Source organism: Pocillopora verrucosa, chromosome 14, assembly GCF_036669915.1.
Source record: "Pocillopora verrucosa isolate sample1 chromosome 14, ASM3666991v2, whole genome shotgun sequence".
In the NCBI taxonomy this organism is placed as follows: Eukaryota; Metazoa; Cnidaria; class Anthozoa; order Scleractinia; family Pocilloporidae; genus Pocillopora; species Pocillopora verrucosa.
The window spans coordinates 9959699-9973494 of NC_089325.1; the positions used below are offsets into that span (position 1 = coordinate 9959699).

At 37.7% G+C, this 13796-nt stretch overlaps 2 long non-coding RNA genes across 2 annotated transcripts; one reads left to right on the plus strand and one right to left on the minus strand.

Annotated features, from left to right (window-relative positions):
• Positions 1 to 4983: 4983 nt before the first annotated feature.
• On the minus strand, positions 4984 to 7451 carry LOC136278120 (uncharacterized). The gene is made up of 4 exons (XR_010716206.1): positions 7352 to 7451; positions 6728 to 6948; positions 5613 to 5787; positions 4984 to 5185 (listed from the first exon to the last, which is right to left on the minus strand). It is a non-coding gene; the product is annotated as an uncharacterized lncRNA (long non-coding RNA).
• An 887-nt stretch (positions 7452 to 8338) lies between these two features.
• LOC131797865 (uncharacterized) lies at positions 8339 to 12882 on the plus strand. The gene is made up of 3 exons (XR_009341242.2): positions 8339 to 8992; positions 11191 to 11278; positions 12148 to 12882. It is a non-coding gene; the product is annotated as an uncharacterized lncRNA (long non-coding RNA).
• The last annotated feature ends 914 nt before the right edge of the window (positions 12883 to 13796 follow it).

The following is a 13796-nucleotide window of genomic DNA, read 5'->3' on the forward strand; positions in this document are numbered from 1 at the left end:
TTCTTATTGGCTCACAAACTCTTTCAATTTTAAATCATCTGCATCTGCGAACTCCGAGGGTGAAACTAGAAAGGAAACACTTTTCACTTTCAGCCCGACCGACACATCGATTTAATGTGTTTTACATATTACGTCTACGATGTTTCTCATGTTAATGAAAATCTTTAGAGAGAATAAAGTCATTTATGATTAAAACCAAACCGCGTAAACAAAAAACCACTTAAGATGAAGTTGGCGAAGCAATTGTAAACAAAATAAACATTAGTTATTTTTAAAAATCAACGGAAAAGGTTTTTTTTTAGTTGAAAATACAGCAGTTTTTTGTTGTAACTGGTCGGGTTTAGATTCGAAATCAGTTTGTTCATACCCATCAGCCTGCATGAAACAGTAGCCTCCTTGTACAGAGAAAAAAAAATACGAACTAAGATAAAATGTTATTGTTCTGTATCATCATCGTTAACAAAGAAAATTTTATCAAAATTCGTCAAATGGGCATCTGTATTTGTGTTTCACTGGCCGGGTGTTTTACTGTTAATTCATAATGCGCAATGATTAATGTTACATTTTGCCAACAGTGAAAACAAGACTGGAAGTGAACCGGTCTCTGTTTGAAGTTGCGTCAAGATCATGTAAGGAAAAAAAACACAATTTTCCCTATTGTAAGGTCTCTAGTTTGAGGTACAATGCGGTCTGGGATAATTTTAAGACTGCCTTTGTTTTTCAAGGTCATTCTGCTGTTCGTAGTACAAGGTAAGCGGTTAGATTGCCGTTTCAATGAATTTAGAAATGATTAGAAATCGCATCTTAATGCTTTCATAGTTTTCCTGTACAGAGCTGTCTAAGGAAACTGCCTATTTTTGTCAAAGGAAAACGAATTTTCATATTCCACGACTCTTTTGCGTAACGTCTCTTATTCCAAGTCTCTTTTCCTAGCATAAGCTTGAATACGCGCAAAATGTTCCTGTGTCTGTTTATTGACTTTTCATTAGCGGAGCAGATGAGACTATTCAAAATGTTATCTGGAAAAAAACAATTTATAGAGTTTCACGGCGAGATCAGCCCATTTTTATTCCTCAGATATGCATTCGTAGCTGATTTAGCTACTGTGCTGACGCGGAATTGAAGATTGCTCTTAATGAAGTACTTGATTAAAGGAGAGGCTGTCATTTGGGCCAATGAACTGATTAAAAATTGATATTACTATTAGCTCAACATCCAGACTCAAAAAGACATGCGAAAAAAATACAAAAAAGGTCCATTACATAGGTCTGATTCAATCTTGTAAAAGATACTCGCTATAAAATACGAAAGGATACAAGAAATCTTCAATTAAAGGTGAGAACATTTTTCTTGTTAAATGTTCATTCAGGTTCAAGATATATTAAGAAGCTGTAGCTTAGTTTGTTAAATCGTTTATTTCTTCTTCACAGAGGCCTCTCGGATTTGAAGGATCTCCCACTCGACGACTCTGAACGACCAAACATGTGCAGGTCTGCATATTTCATTACTTCAGTTAACCAAAATTGACATAAAGTATGAGCAAGCGAGAGAAAGCATAAAAAATGCTGAGTTGCTGGCGCGCCGAGAAGGTTATCTTAATTGGATCAAATTTTAACATCGTTTGAGATCAACTTTCCTTGGCATTATTCTCCTGTTTGTAAGAATCGTAAGAAAATTTAATTATTTGGTTGAGGATATTTTTTTTCTGACAAGATGAAATATTATTTATGAGTCGTTTAGCTTTAATTCATTTTTTGGCCAATTTATGAAAGCCAGAGAAAAGAACAAAGGTTTTGCACTTTATTAAATTTTAGGAAATAGTCAGATGTCCTAAAGCCGGAGGATTACCTGTAGTTGTTCGACGTAAACATAGGGAAATGTAAGTTACTTTTGATTAAATTTTTTAATGGGCGTAGGGTTGTTATAGTTTATGAAAGTAAGACCAAATGTATATACGTCGTGAAAACGGTGAGTAGTTAGCGGACTACGTTTCAGAAGAAAAATGCTGTGACGTGAACTAGTCGCACGCTACAGGCGTTGAATTCAAAGATTTAGTTTTGCCATGGTGACTGTTCATCAAAAGAAGAAAGAAAGGAATACCGTCTCAAACCCCTAAAAAATTTCCTCCACAAGGTAGATAAACTGTCCGTTATATTCTCTCTGAACAATCCCATTTTAAAGCTTGACTACAACAGCTACAATCTCATTATTATTCTAAATGGCGTAATAATAGCCTCCATTTGGCGCGAGAATATACACGGATATTTGTTCCCGAACGTTATCTGTTCCGAGATGCAAACAATTTTCCGAGAGTGAAGCTCGAAGAAAACTGTAAGAGTCGGGGAACAGATTATGTCCAAGGAAAATATTCGAGCATATTTTTGGGCTAAAAGGAGGTTACTGTGTTTATTATCCTTCAAATTTTCTAAACACAGTTGTTAAGTGTTTATGAACAACCTACCGTTTGCTGCGCGTAGCATGATTAATTTTCAGTGTTCTCTGGTACGACTTCATAAACAAACAAAACATGTCCCTCCTCTGTAACAATAAAAATGGGTAATCACATGGGATATATCCTCGGATATTCCCCACTTTTAAGTGAAGCATATTCAATAATGTGATGAGTTTAGATCAATCGCGTGCGAGCAAAAATAATCGAGGGATTATCAACACCTTTAACCTGGTAGTACTTAAGTGATTACTTTTGTTTCCAGGGATCTTGTCGAGTCCTAACCCATTTGTCGGAAAAGACAGCAAAATTAAAGGTCCATTTTCAACCTTAATGCAACGCGCGCCGCGACCCAATTTCCTGTAACACGAAATTCCCAGATCACTGAAAACCTTCTAAAACCGTCTTTCTCAAGAGCCATCCTGGACATATAGTCAACTGCTTTACGGTAAATACATTCGCCGTTCGTCATTTTATAGTTTCCTTACAGTATTTTTAGTTTTGTCAGCAAGAATCCGAAGAAATTTTTGTCACGCTTGGATCTCTTCGTACTCTGTGAACAGAGTCGGCGAAAAGGACAACGTTCAAATTTTTCCACTTTCTAGAAGCGCTTGAGGATTCTAGACGAAGATAAAATATTTCCAATAGAAATTGATATTTTTCGAAGAGAAATATGGAAAAATATCAGACTGCCGGACGTTTAATTATTCGAAAACCGTGTCTGGTAGTGTCCGGTTAAAATGTTCTTTGTGTCACGCTTGGATCTCTTCGCACTCTGTGTACAAGGTCAGCGAAACGGATAACGTTGGCATTTTTTCACTTTCTAGAAGCGCTTAAGGATTGTAAATGAAGGTAGAATATTTTCCAACGAAAAATTTGTATATCTCAAAGAAAAATATGGAGTTTTTTGAGTACCGTGTCCAAGAATAGTTTTAAAGTGTAAAGCTTGGATGGCTTCGTACTCAGTATACAGGGTTAGCGAAAAACATTAAGTTCGAAATTTTAGGCTGCCTGGAAGCGCTTGAGGGCTGTAAATAAAGGTAAAACATTTTCGTATAAATATTTTTTGGATTTCGAAGAGAAATATGGAAAAATATCGGACTGCTAGACGTTTAATTATTTTAAGTTAAGTCACTTCATTGGAGGAACGTCAGCGACACTGACAGTTTGCGTTACAATTCTTATTTCCTGCTTTACATGGACAGCAACCTCAACCACTCTTTCGAGTGCAAGCTCCTCTCCACGGGCAGAGAACTTCAACTGACCCTTGGTTCTATTTAACAAGGATGACAAACTTCAATTAAAAAAAAATTATGAATGAATGAAAACGTGGTGGATGAACATTTTCACCTTCTTCGAAATGCTCGCAAGGATTCTCGCGTTCCTCTTTAGCAACAACCGACCATAAGCATTTACTGCCTCGGAATCTACTAAATCAATGGATTCATCTGATTCCATACCGGATTAAAACGTATAGAACTGTTTTAAACAGAATTATTTTGATAAGCTCTTCAAATTCATCAGAGAAAACGCCGAAGGTATTTTGAGACGTGACAAGGTAAAAATAACTGACCAATCAGAGGCGCTATTTAAACAAAAGCGGTGGTTCAAAACAAAAGCAAACAACCGCGTTGCACCAAGGTTGGAAATGGGCATTTTTTAAAGCGGTCAGTTGGCAGTGCAGACAAAACAAACGCAGTCATTCCCATGATGCCTGTGGACGAGGCAGACAGGAAGAAAGCGCTGTCTACAGGTATCGTCTCGCCTTAGTTTTCGATAGTTTCTGTTTATAAATACTGCGTATTGTTTTTTTAAGACGCAAAACGCTTCAATGAGTTGAAGTTATTTTTATCACAATCGTTAATAACTACGTTTACTCATTAACAATTGGTTCATAAGTCAGCGTGCGTTCATCGAGATATGAAGCACGCGGGAAGTTTGGAGAGCACGAAAGATGCGTAACTTCTTGAGTTTATTTATGAGTTTTATAACATTTTCGACCCGATGGAAAATTATTTTTCGCGAAGGATTTGTTTGCTGACGTCATGAGCGTGCACAATAGGAATATGAAGCACGCTCGCGCAATTGAATTTGATTAGACAAATTTACTAGCTGTGTTGCGCGGAGTAACCGATGGATTTAGTCAATCGTGGAAATTTATGCGACGCATCTTTTTCTAACTATTTGTAGTCTCTAAGGCTTTCGTCGCATTAGTCATTTCAGCTTTGCTCCATATTGGCCATCTTTGGAGCAAATGACAAATGTTGCGACCTGGACGTACACACCCATCCGCTTTGAACCATAAACGTATCGCATATCTCGGTGGTATTTTTAAATAAGTCAGAAGGAACACTTGTTTCCTTGTGGTGCATAAAACCCGCATTAAATTGTCGCTCAATACTTCGAACGAACGAAGCAAGAAAAAATGTACATAGACCTATGCTTTAAGACTACACCGAAGCCGGGATAGATTTGTCGCAATTTTTATTATTTTATCTAAGCAACTCTAGCTTGAGGAATATAATGCAAATTTGTTATCGCGGCGCAAGCCCAGTTTCAGTAAGAAACTGCTGATGTCAACAGGTCACATAATTCTTTCTCATACTTTAATTACTATATAAAACAATCAAGAAATTAAATCATTTGACCCATGAGATCTACTAGGATTCTCCCTCAAAAACACATATGGGCAAGTCACTTCTTCTTGCTGAACTGAACGTTAACCAGCGAAGCGTTCTAAGGAAAAATAGAAACGGATTACATGAAGAAGCTAACGATTGTAGGAACCATTCGCTTTGAAAATACTCCGATTAGTGACTTTCGCGTGTATTTTGATTTAACACATTTTTTGGCGGTGAACAATGGTCGCCTTGACATCGTGAACGAATTTCAACCGCTGTGTACCATCATACTCAAGCGTGTTGCTCTTGTTTTGGTCAGGTGCTGAATTCAACCAGTTTGTTTTGTTGCATTCCGGCCATGAATTTTATGATTTCTCCTATATATGTACGCGAAAGTAATAAATACAACGAAAAGAAAATAAAGCTAGTATATTAAAATGTAAAAGAAATGATTCATTTTAAATATAAAATTAGGGAGGTGGTAAAAACAATTTAATTGGTTTTGACCACACGAGCGCGAGAGTAAATTTCTAAATGCCTACTTTTTGTCAGAGAGGCTCGTCGTGCTCCTGAGGCTTCGGACGCTGTCGCAGCGGTGAATTAGCGGTGAAGTTTTCATTTATGGGGCTGTCAGTACCTATCCCTCGTCCTCTTCTTCTGTTTCTTTGCTGACGGTCGTTGTCAAGTGCTCGCTCTTCTGGGCGATCCTCCCCCAAGCTACGGTACAGGTTGGTATCACAGAAAAAATACATAAATCCAGCCGCTGTAACGCACAGACCCAATGCTATCGTAGCTAGTTGAAAGCTCAGCTTCATTTCGGCCACAATAACAAAAGAGAGCACACTTTGATACACCGAGTTAGAGAAAATCTGAAACGACTCAGCAGGGGCAAGTGAAGAAACCAAAGAGGCAATGAGGTGTATATGTGATTGGTGCCCTTGACTGCACGTGCTTGCGCGGACTAAACTTTAACCCACATGCCAGAAAATACGCTTGCTATATTTGACAATTATTATTTGACAATTTATATTTGATCCATTATGATTGCTTAAACTGAACTTTAACCCGCATGCCAGAAAATACGCCTGCTATATAGGCTAATAGAAAACTGAGGCAGCTGACCTCAGTGTTATTTCGTCTATTTTTAGCTGCTGGTGATCGTATCCGACCGATCTTATGGTCGCCAGAAATTAAACGGCCAAAGACTGAACCTTCCTTTTCCAAGGAAAATATTCGAGCATATTTTTGGGCTAAAGAGAGGTTACTGTGTTTATTATCCTTCAAATTTTCTAAACACAGTTGTTAAGTTTTTTTTTGAAAAGCCTACCGTTTGCTGCGCGTAGCATGATTCATTTTCAGTGTTCTCTGGTACGACTTAATACGACTTCTGCGTACCATCATACTCAAGCGTGTTACTCTTATTTTGGTCAGGTGCTGAGGTCAGTCAATTGTTGTGTAGCATTCCAGCCGTGAATTTTATGGTTTCTCCAATAAATGTACGCGAAAGTGATAAATACAACAAAAAGAAAACAAAGCCAGTATATCAAAAACGTAAAAGAAATGTTTCATTTTTAAATAGAAGATGAGGGAAGGTAGTAAAAATAATTTAATTGGTTTTTGACCACACGTGCGCGAGAAAAAATTCCTAAATGCCTACCGTTTGTTAGAGAGGCTTGTCGTTCTCCTGAGGCTTCGGCCGCTGTCGCAGCGGTGAATTGGCGGTGAAGTTTTCATTTATGGGGCTTTCAGTACCTATCCCTCGTCCTCTTCTTCTGTTTCTTTACTGACTGTGGTTATCAAATGCTCGCTCTTCTGGTTGATCCTCCTTTAAGCCACGGTACAGGTTGGCATCATAGAAAAAATACAGAAATCCAGCCGCTGTAACGGACAGACCCAATGCTATCACAGCTAGTTGAAAACCCAGCTCCATTTTGGCCACGATAACAAAAGAGAGCACACTTTGAAACAATGAGTTAGCGTGACGAGAAGCAGATTTAAAACGACTCAGCAAGAGTAAATGAAGAAACGAAAGATTAACTTTTTTGTTTTTAATGCAGCGTGTGTGTTGTAAGATTGGTGCCCTTGACTGCGCGTGGTTGCACGGACTGCCCAATCGTCACTCTCACCGGTCTGCCGTTGTCACTTAGAATACTTTCTTAGCCGTTCTGGAATTTTCGGTCACGACCTTATCAATCCATTACGATCGCTTAGACTAAACTTAAACACACATGCCAGAAAATACGCCTGCTACATGGGCTACTAGAAAATTGAAGCAGCTAACCTCAGTGTTATTTCGTCTATTTTCAGCTGCTGGTGATCGTATCCGACCGATCTTATGGTCGCCAGAAATTAAACGGCCAAAGACTGAACCTTCCTTATCCTCAAAGAACAACAATAATTCAACACTGCCGGCCTTGGTCAGTGAACCGGAAAAATTCACAGAATGTCAGTGAACCATTCAATCCGGTTATGTTGGTATACCCTCTAGGCCATGTACTCTCATATTTTTCTCAGAATTGTGACGGAAATCGTTGGTTACGACATCAAATCCGTCAACTGATGCAGTGTTTTGCATTGTTATGTTGGTATACCTTCCAACTTACCCTCATATTTTTCTAAGAATTGTGACGGAAACCGTCAACTAATACAATGTTTTGCATTGTTTATCTGTTCGATATTTGTATTGGCTCAAGTCCAAAATTCTGTTAAGTGAACATACTGTCTGGCAGCAAAGCCACTCAATAGAATTTCTTTTTACAGTGTCCCAGTTAAATGGCAACATGACTTAACACACAAAAATCTGTAACGAGCGGGTGAATTGTCAATGTCAATGTGTTATTCTAGGAATCTAATCATCATTGAAAATATGGATCAGGATCATTGTCATGTTATGCAACTGTTCCAATATCAGAGCATAACTTCATTTCGAATTGTTAGATAATTGTTATACATTATTTTATAATTCATGTTGTATGATTAAGTTGATATCACGCTGAAAGTTGAGCGTCTCGGCTTATAGCCGAGATCAGCTTACAGCCGAGTATATTTAACAAATAGAGAAGCCTTGACTGTGCTCTGTTCTGTTATAAAGCACGCAGGAAGCGGCTAGAGCACGAAAGAAGTGTAGGTAGAAACACGAGACGTAGTCGAGTGTTTTTTCCCACTTCTTAAGTGCTCTAGCCGCTTCCTAAGTGCTTTATAACAGAACAGAGCACAGTCAAGGCTTCTCTATTTGTTTTATAATAAAGAATCCGTTAAATTACCCAAGCATTACTTTCAATTTTCAAAACAAACTTTATTTCCAAAGCGAACAACAATGTCGTCAGCATGCTCTATACTCTCATAAAGCACGCTACAATAAGCCAATAAGAATCCTTGTTAGAATGGTTCAAATAATTTGATTGGCTGTACAAGACTAAAGCTGTCAAAAGTGTCAAACCATCAAAGTTCAAAAACCATCAAAGTTCACATTCTACGATAGTTTACAAACTAAAATAGTTCGGCAAGTCGAATTTAACACTTTTGCCTGAAGTTTTTAAGTCTCTAATACAGAATCTTGAAGTGAAATGTTCGGTGAACTTCAGCCGAATTATGGCTCATAAAAACACGCGAGTTTTTTCACATGACAAGGTAGAAAACAAACTGTTCAAGGCGAGTGTTTTTTGAATGAACGACAGCCGAATTCACCGGAACATGAAGATCGCTCGTAATGACAGCGCCGCAAAACTCGGCTGAAGTGACTGATATGACTTTCCACTCAACGTATCGGAAAGGATATCAGAACAAGCTCTTATTTTTTCACTCGAAGGGTGGCCGATGTAGTTTCTGAGGCTTGCTTTACTGTGATGATCGGAGATCGCCATGATGAGCGAGCCGCGATGAACTTAGCATGATATATCATATTCGCTCAGACACCGTCATGGTTAGTACGAATTTTAACAATTATGCCAGTTTGGTTATATTTGTCATCATTTCTGTTTTGTTCTGTTTTGTTTTTGAACACTGAACTTTATATACTTTTCGAATGTTAGCTGTGTTTGATTTTTATTACCGTACGTAAGCTTGCAATTTAACTGAGCGTGAAAATCTTTAAAACTCGGAATGTTTATTGTTTTTCCTTTGAGGATTTTCGTATCTGCTCACGTTTTAATAACGTAAATTACGGCGCCCAGTATGTTTACAAACCTTTGTTTGATTCTTCTGTTGCTACTTGCCGGCTCGCTTCAGTTCCGAAATTTCACTTTCAATTATCGGAAAAAAGATAAAAAGAAGTCCCGGAAAAGCTCGAACACGGTACAATTGGCAGATGGCGTGACAGCTTTAGCTCAGCTCTATGCTCTATACTCTCATAGAGCACGATCTTTCAACCAATGACAGCGCGCGTTATATCCGAACTTTATTATAAACGTAAACATTCAATGCTTCTTCACTAATTTAAAGCTTTTAAAACTAAATAAAGATACTTGTTACCATCATCTCCTACAGAAAGTAATACGCAATATTCTAGGAACTCAAATCAATCGGTAATTGCCACAATAAATTTTTTTTCACCCCAGAAAAAAGCGAAAAATGTGACTTTAATGGGACGCCTGAGCGCATTATCTCGAGATGGTGAGTTTATCAAAATGTTTAGGTGGATTTTTAAGGAGTCAGGAGTTTTTCTCACAATTTTGGCTGAGTCATTCTTCACAATTGGCTGAGTCATTCTTCTCAATTTTGGCTGAGTCATTCTGCACAATTTTTGCTGAGTCATTCTGCACAATTTTTGCTGAGTCATTCTTCACAAATTTTTGCTGAGTCATTCTTCTCAATTTTGGCTGAGTCATTCTGCACAATTTTGGCTGAGTCATTCTGCACAATTTTGGCTGAGTCATTCTTCACAATTTTGGCTGAGTCATTCTTCACAATTTTGGCTGAGTCATTCTTCATAATTTTGGCTGAGTCATTCTGCACAATTTTGGCTGAGTCATTCTTCACAATTTTGGCTGAGTCATTCTGTACAATTTTGGCTGAGTCATTCTTCACAATTTTGGCTGAGTCATTCTTCATAATTTTGGCTGAGTCATTCTTCACAATTTTGGCTGAGTCATTCTTCATAATTTTGGCTGAGTCATTCTGTACAATTTTGGCTGAGTCATTCTTCACAATTTTGGCTGAGTCATTCTTCATAATTTTGGCTGAGTCATTCTGTACAATTTTGGCTGAGTCATTCTTCACAATTTTGGCTGAGTCATTCTTCATAATTTTGGCTGAGTCATTCTGCACAATTTTGGCTGAGTCATTCTGCACAATTTTGGCTGAGTCATTCTTCACAATTTTGGCTGAGTCATTCTGTACAATTTTGGCTGAGTCATTCTTCACAATTTTGGCTGAGTCATTCTTCATAATTTTGGCTGAGTCATTCTTCACAATTTTGGCTGAGTCATTCTTCATAATTTTGGCTGAGTCATTCTGTACAATTTTGGCTGAGTCATTCTTCACAATTTTGGCTGAGTCATTCTTCATAATTTTGGCTGAGTCATTCTTCACAATTTTGGCTGAGTCATTCTTCATAATTTTGGCTGAGTCATTCTTCATAATTTTGGCTGAGTCATTCTTCACAATTTTGGCTGAGTCAGTCACTTGTTATACTTGTAAATCTTCTTTATATTCAGCCCCTTTTGTTCCTTTTTTGTTCAACTTCGCCTTTCGTCTAAGAGCCTTCTAAAACCGGTTATGATTTATTGCCTTGGGATGGGGATTTCGTTTGAGTAAGAATAAAATTTACCTGTTCCCTCAACCCCTCCAACCCAACCCCCCTTCCCCTACTAAGGCACTGTAATACTCTAATTATCTCTCTCATTAGCATTCGATTTTTCATAATGTCCCCTTTGAACTCTACTAGAGACGACTAAGTTCCCTTCCATTCCCCCTGAAAACCATGTGACCCTCCCCCAAATTCTCAACCCCCCGCGATAAAAAATGAGTAACATTTCAGAGCATTTTAGTCAGTGAAAGCCTCTACTGCATTCTGCGTTCTATCGAGAAGTAGTTAAACAGGAGAGAACAGGAAGCCAACTTATTACCATCTTTTACGGACGTCGCTAAAAAGTAATTTTTTTGTTGCTTTTCATCATGCAGTCAGAGGTAAAGAAAAACATGGGCAGGAAATTGAACGCCTCCACAAACGGATTAATAATGTGGAAATCCCCGAAATAAAACTCTTTCGGTGAGTACTGAGAGCTCTTTTTTTTCCTCTCCTGCATGAAATCACGACAGTTAATAGCCTGGTTAGGGTTGATGATTGTTACTCCGATGAAAGGGCGTGGCTAAGATAGGGGTGGAGTCCATGTAACCCTCTCCCTCTCTTTCTCAGGAAAAAAGGTGATAGGTCAGAACGCTAAGGGAATTTTCATACTCTCAAGTGCCTGTAACATATAATTATCGATACCAGCATCATCGTCATCGCTATCATGGTAAATTCTCTTAACGGCTAAGCCCAGGTTGAAGAAGGACAAAACACATTCTAGCGTAGGTTTTGGTTGTTATCAGTAAAAGGAAATTCACCCTAAAAGAAAAAAATGATAGAAGCTTGTATCATTGTTATTCCAAAACAACAAAAGACAATTAGAGACACTAGAGGCGGAGTCAAAGACGGGCAAGTGGTTGTGCAGATAGAATTACTTAAACCCAAGGATCAGTTTGTAAGTGATTCTATTATAAACTATAATGAGAAAGAATCAGACTCAAAGAGTGACTCTCTCACATAGGCCAAACTCTAAGGGGAGTCCTTCTTACGTTATTTTTTTATCATTTCGGAGAGTACTTGGAAAAAGTGATCTTTAGTCGTGGAGTTTGTTCTCAGAGACAATAATCCCACACGGCTTAGCTTCCCTCGGTTGCTCTCCATCCACACAGAAAATGACTCGCTTTCCACATGTAAAATTATTCCGTGAGTTCAAAGACTTTTAGCCCTATTTAGAATTTAACCTTTTAGGTCAAAATGGGACACATAGTATCACTCCCTCGTCCCAAAACTTCTTAACCTCCAAGTATATTTTAAGTATTATTTACAATATTTCATTTTTCCTCTTCTAGGGTCTGTCGATGCTACTTTTCGATAATCCTGCCGTCAAATGCCATTTGTTAAGAACATCTGATAGCAATTTTAATTTCTACCTGTTAGTTTTACTTCCTACTCTGAGGTAGTTCATCTCTTTTGACTCTATATGTAGGAGAGACAAACATCTTTAACTCAAGCTGTACTTCTTGCATCCCAACACAAATTTGAAGCTAGAGCTGTTTTTCTCTTTGTCCCTCTAATGTGCACTTTGAAGGAGACTGATGAAAGCGTATTTCGTCTTAAGGTAACTGTTATGTTTTGTGAATTTTTCAGCTCAGTAATGGAGCGGAATGTGTTCTGATAAAGAAAAGTTGGTTCCCGCAGCATGCTACAGAAGCAACACTGCGAAAACTTAGAAATCAAATAATTAGCTTACGATTTGTTTCTTAAAGCAGCTTAATGGTAGCAAGTGCATGCTTTGTGATATCCGTGTTTACAATTCTGAAGCCATGTAATAATGCTGTGTGGGTATGAGCATGGGCATGGGTAGAAATTTAGTTTTCACTTCTTTTTGCAAGATAATTTAGATGTGTTGCAAAAACTGACTCAGAAACTTCCAACCAGAGAGGCAAATTGATACCAGACATTGACGGTAATGTCATGTGTCGGTCAACTTAGTAGGTAGTGTATTTACATGAATACTTATTTTTGAGAAAAAGAAGGCTTTGTTCTATTTATTTTTGTAATTATTACAATGTTATAATACCTGTGCTTATATTTATGTATTTAGAGCAAATAAAAGAAATATTTTTAATACCAAAATTTTGGAGAATTTTTCTCATTGGCTTACAAACTCTCTCAATTTTAAAGCATCTGCACCTGCAAACTCCGAGGGTGAACCTAGAAAGGAAACACTTTTCACTTTCAGCCTGACCGACACATCAATTTAATGCGTTTTACACATTACGTCTACGATATTTCTTATCTTGATGAAAATCTTTGTTGAGTACTTATTCTGTTATTCTTTTTTTCCTTTTTTCTACAAATTTTTCAGTATATCTCCATACAGGATAGCAAGACTCCTCTGTGTTTTTAAGCCTTCCATGCATGGATATTTAAAACGAACAATTTGAAATTTTAAATCATTTTTATTTTGTAGTTTCTGTTTGATACTTCTGGCTTCCGCTCGAAGATAATTCTGTTAAACTTGGCGTTACTCGGGATATTTGAACAATACGTGAGAAATACCTGATACCCATTGTTTTTCGTGATACATATTACTTTCATCACGGTTCGAGCGATATGCCGTACTTTATACTATTTCTTATTTTCCAGGCTTAATTCATGACGTTTTCATGACGTTACTCAAACTTTCCAAACAAGTTTAAGCTCGTCAGGCAAGAAGTCATTTATGATTAAAAGAAAACCGCGTAAACAAAAGGCCGCCAAAGATGAAGTTGGCAGAGCAATTGTAGAACAAAGTAAACATGAGTTATTTTTAAAAATCAACGAAAAAAGGTTTTTTTTTAGTTGAAAATACAGCGGTTTTTTTGTTTTAACCGGTCGAGTTTAGATTCGAAATCAGTTTGTTCGTTAACGAGCCTGCATGAAACAGTAGCCTCCTTTTGCAGAGAAGAAAAACACGAACTAAGATAGAATCTTATTGTTCTGTATCATCATCGTT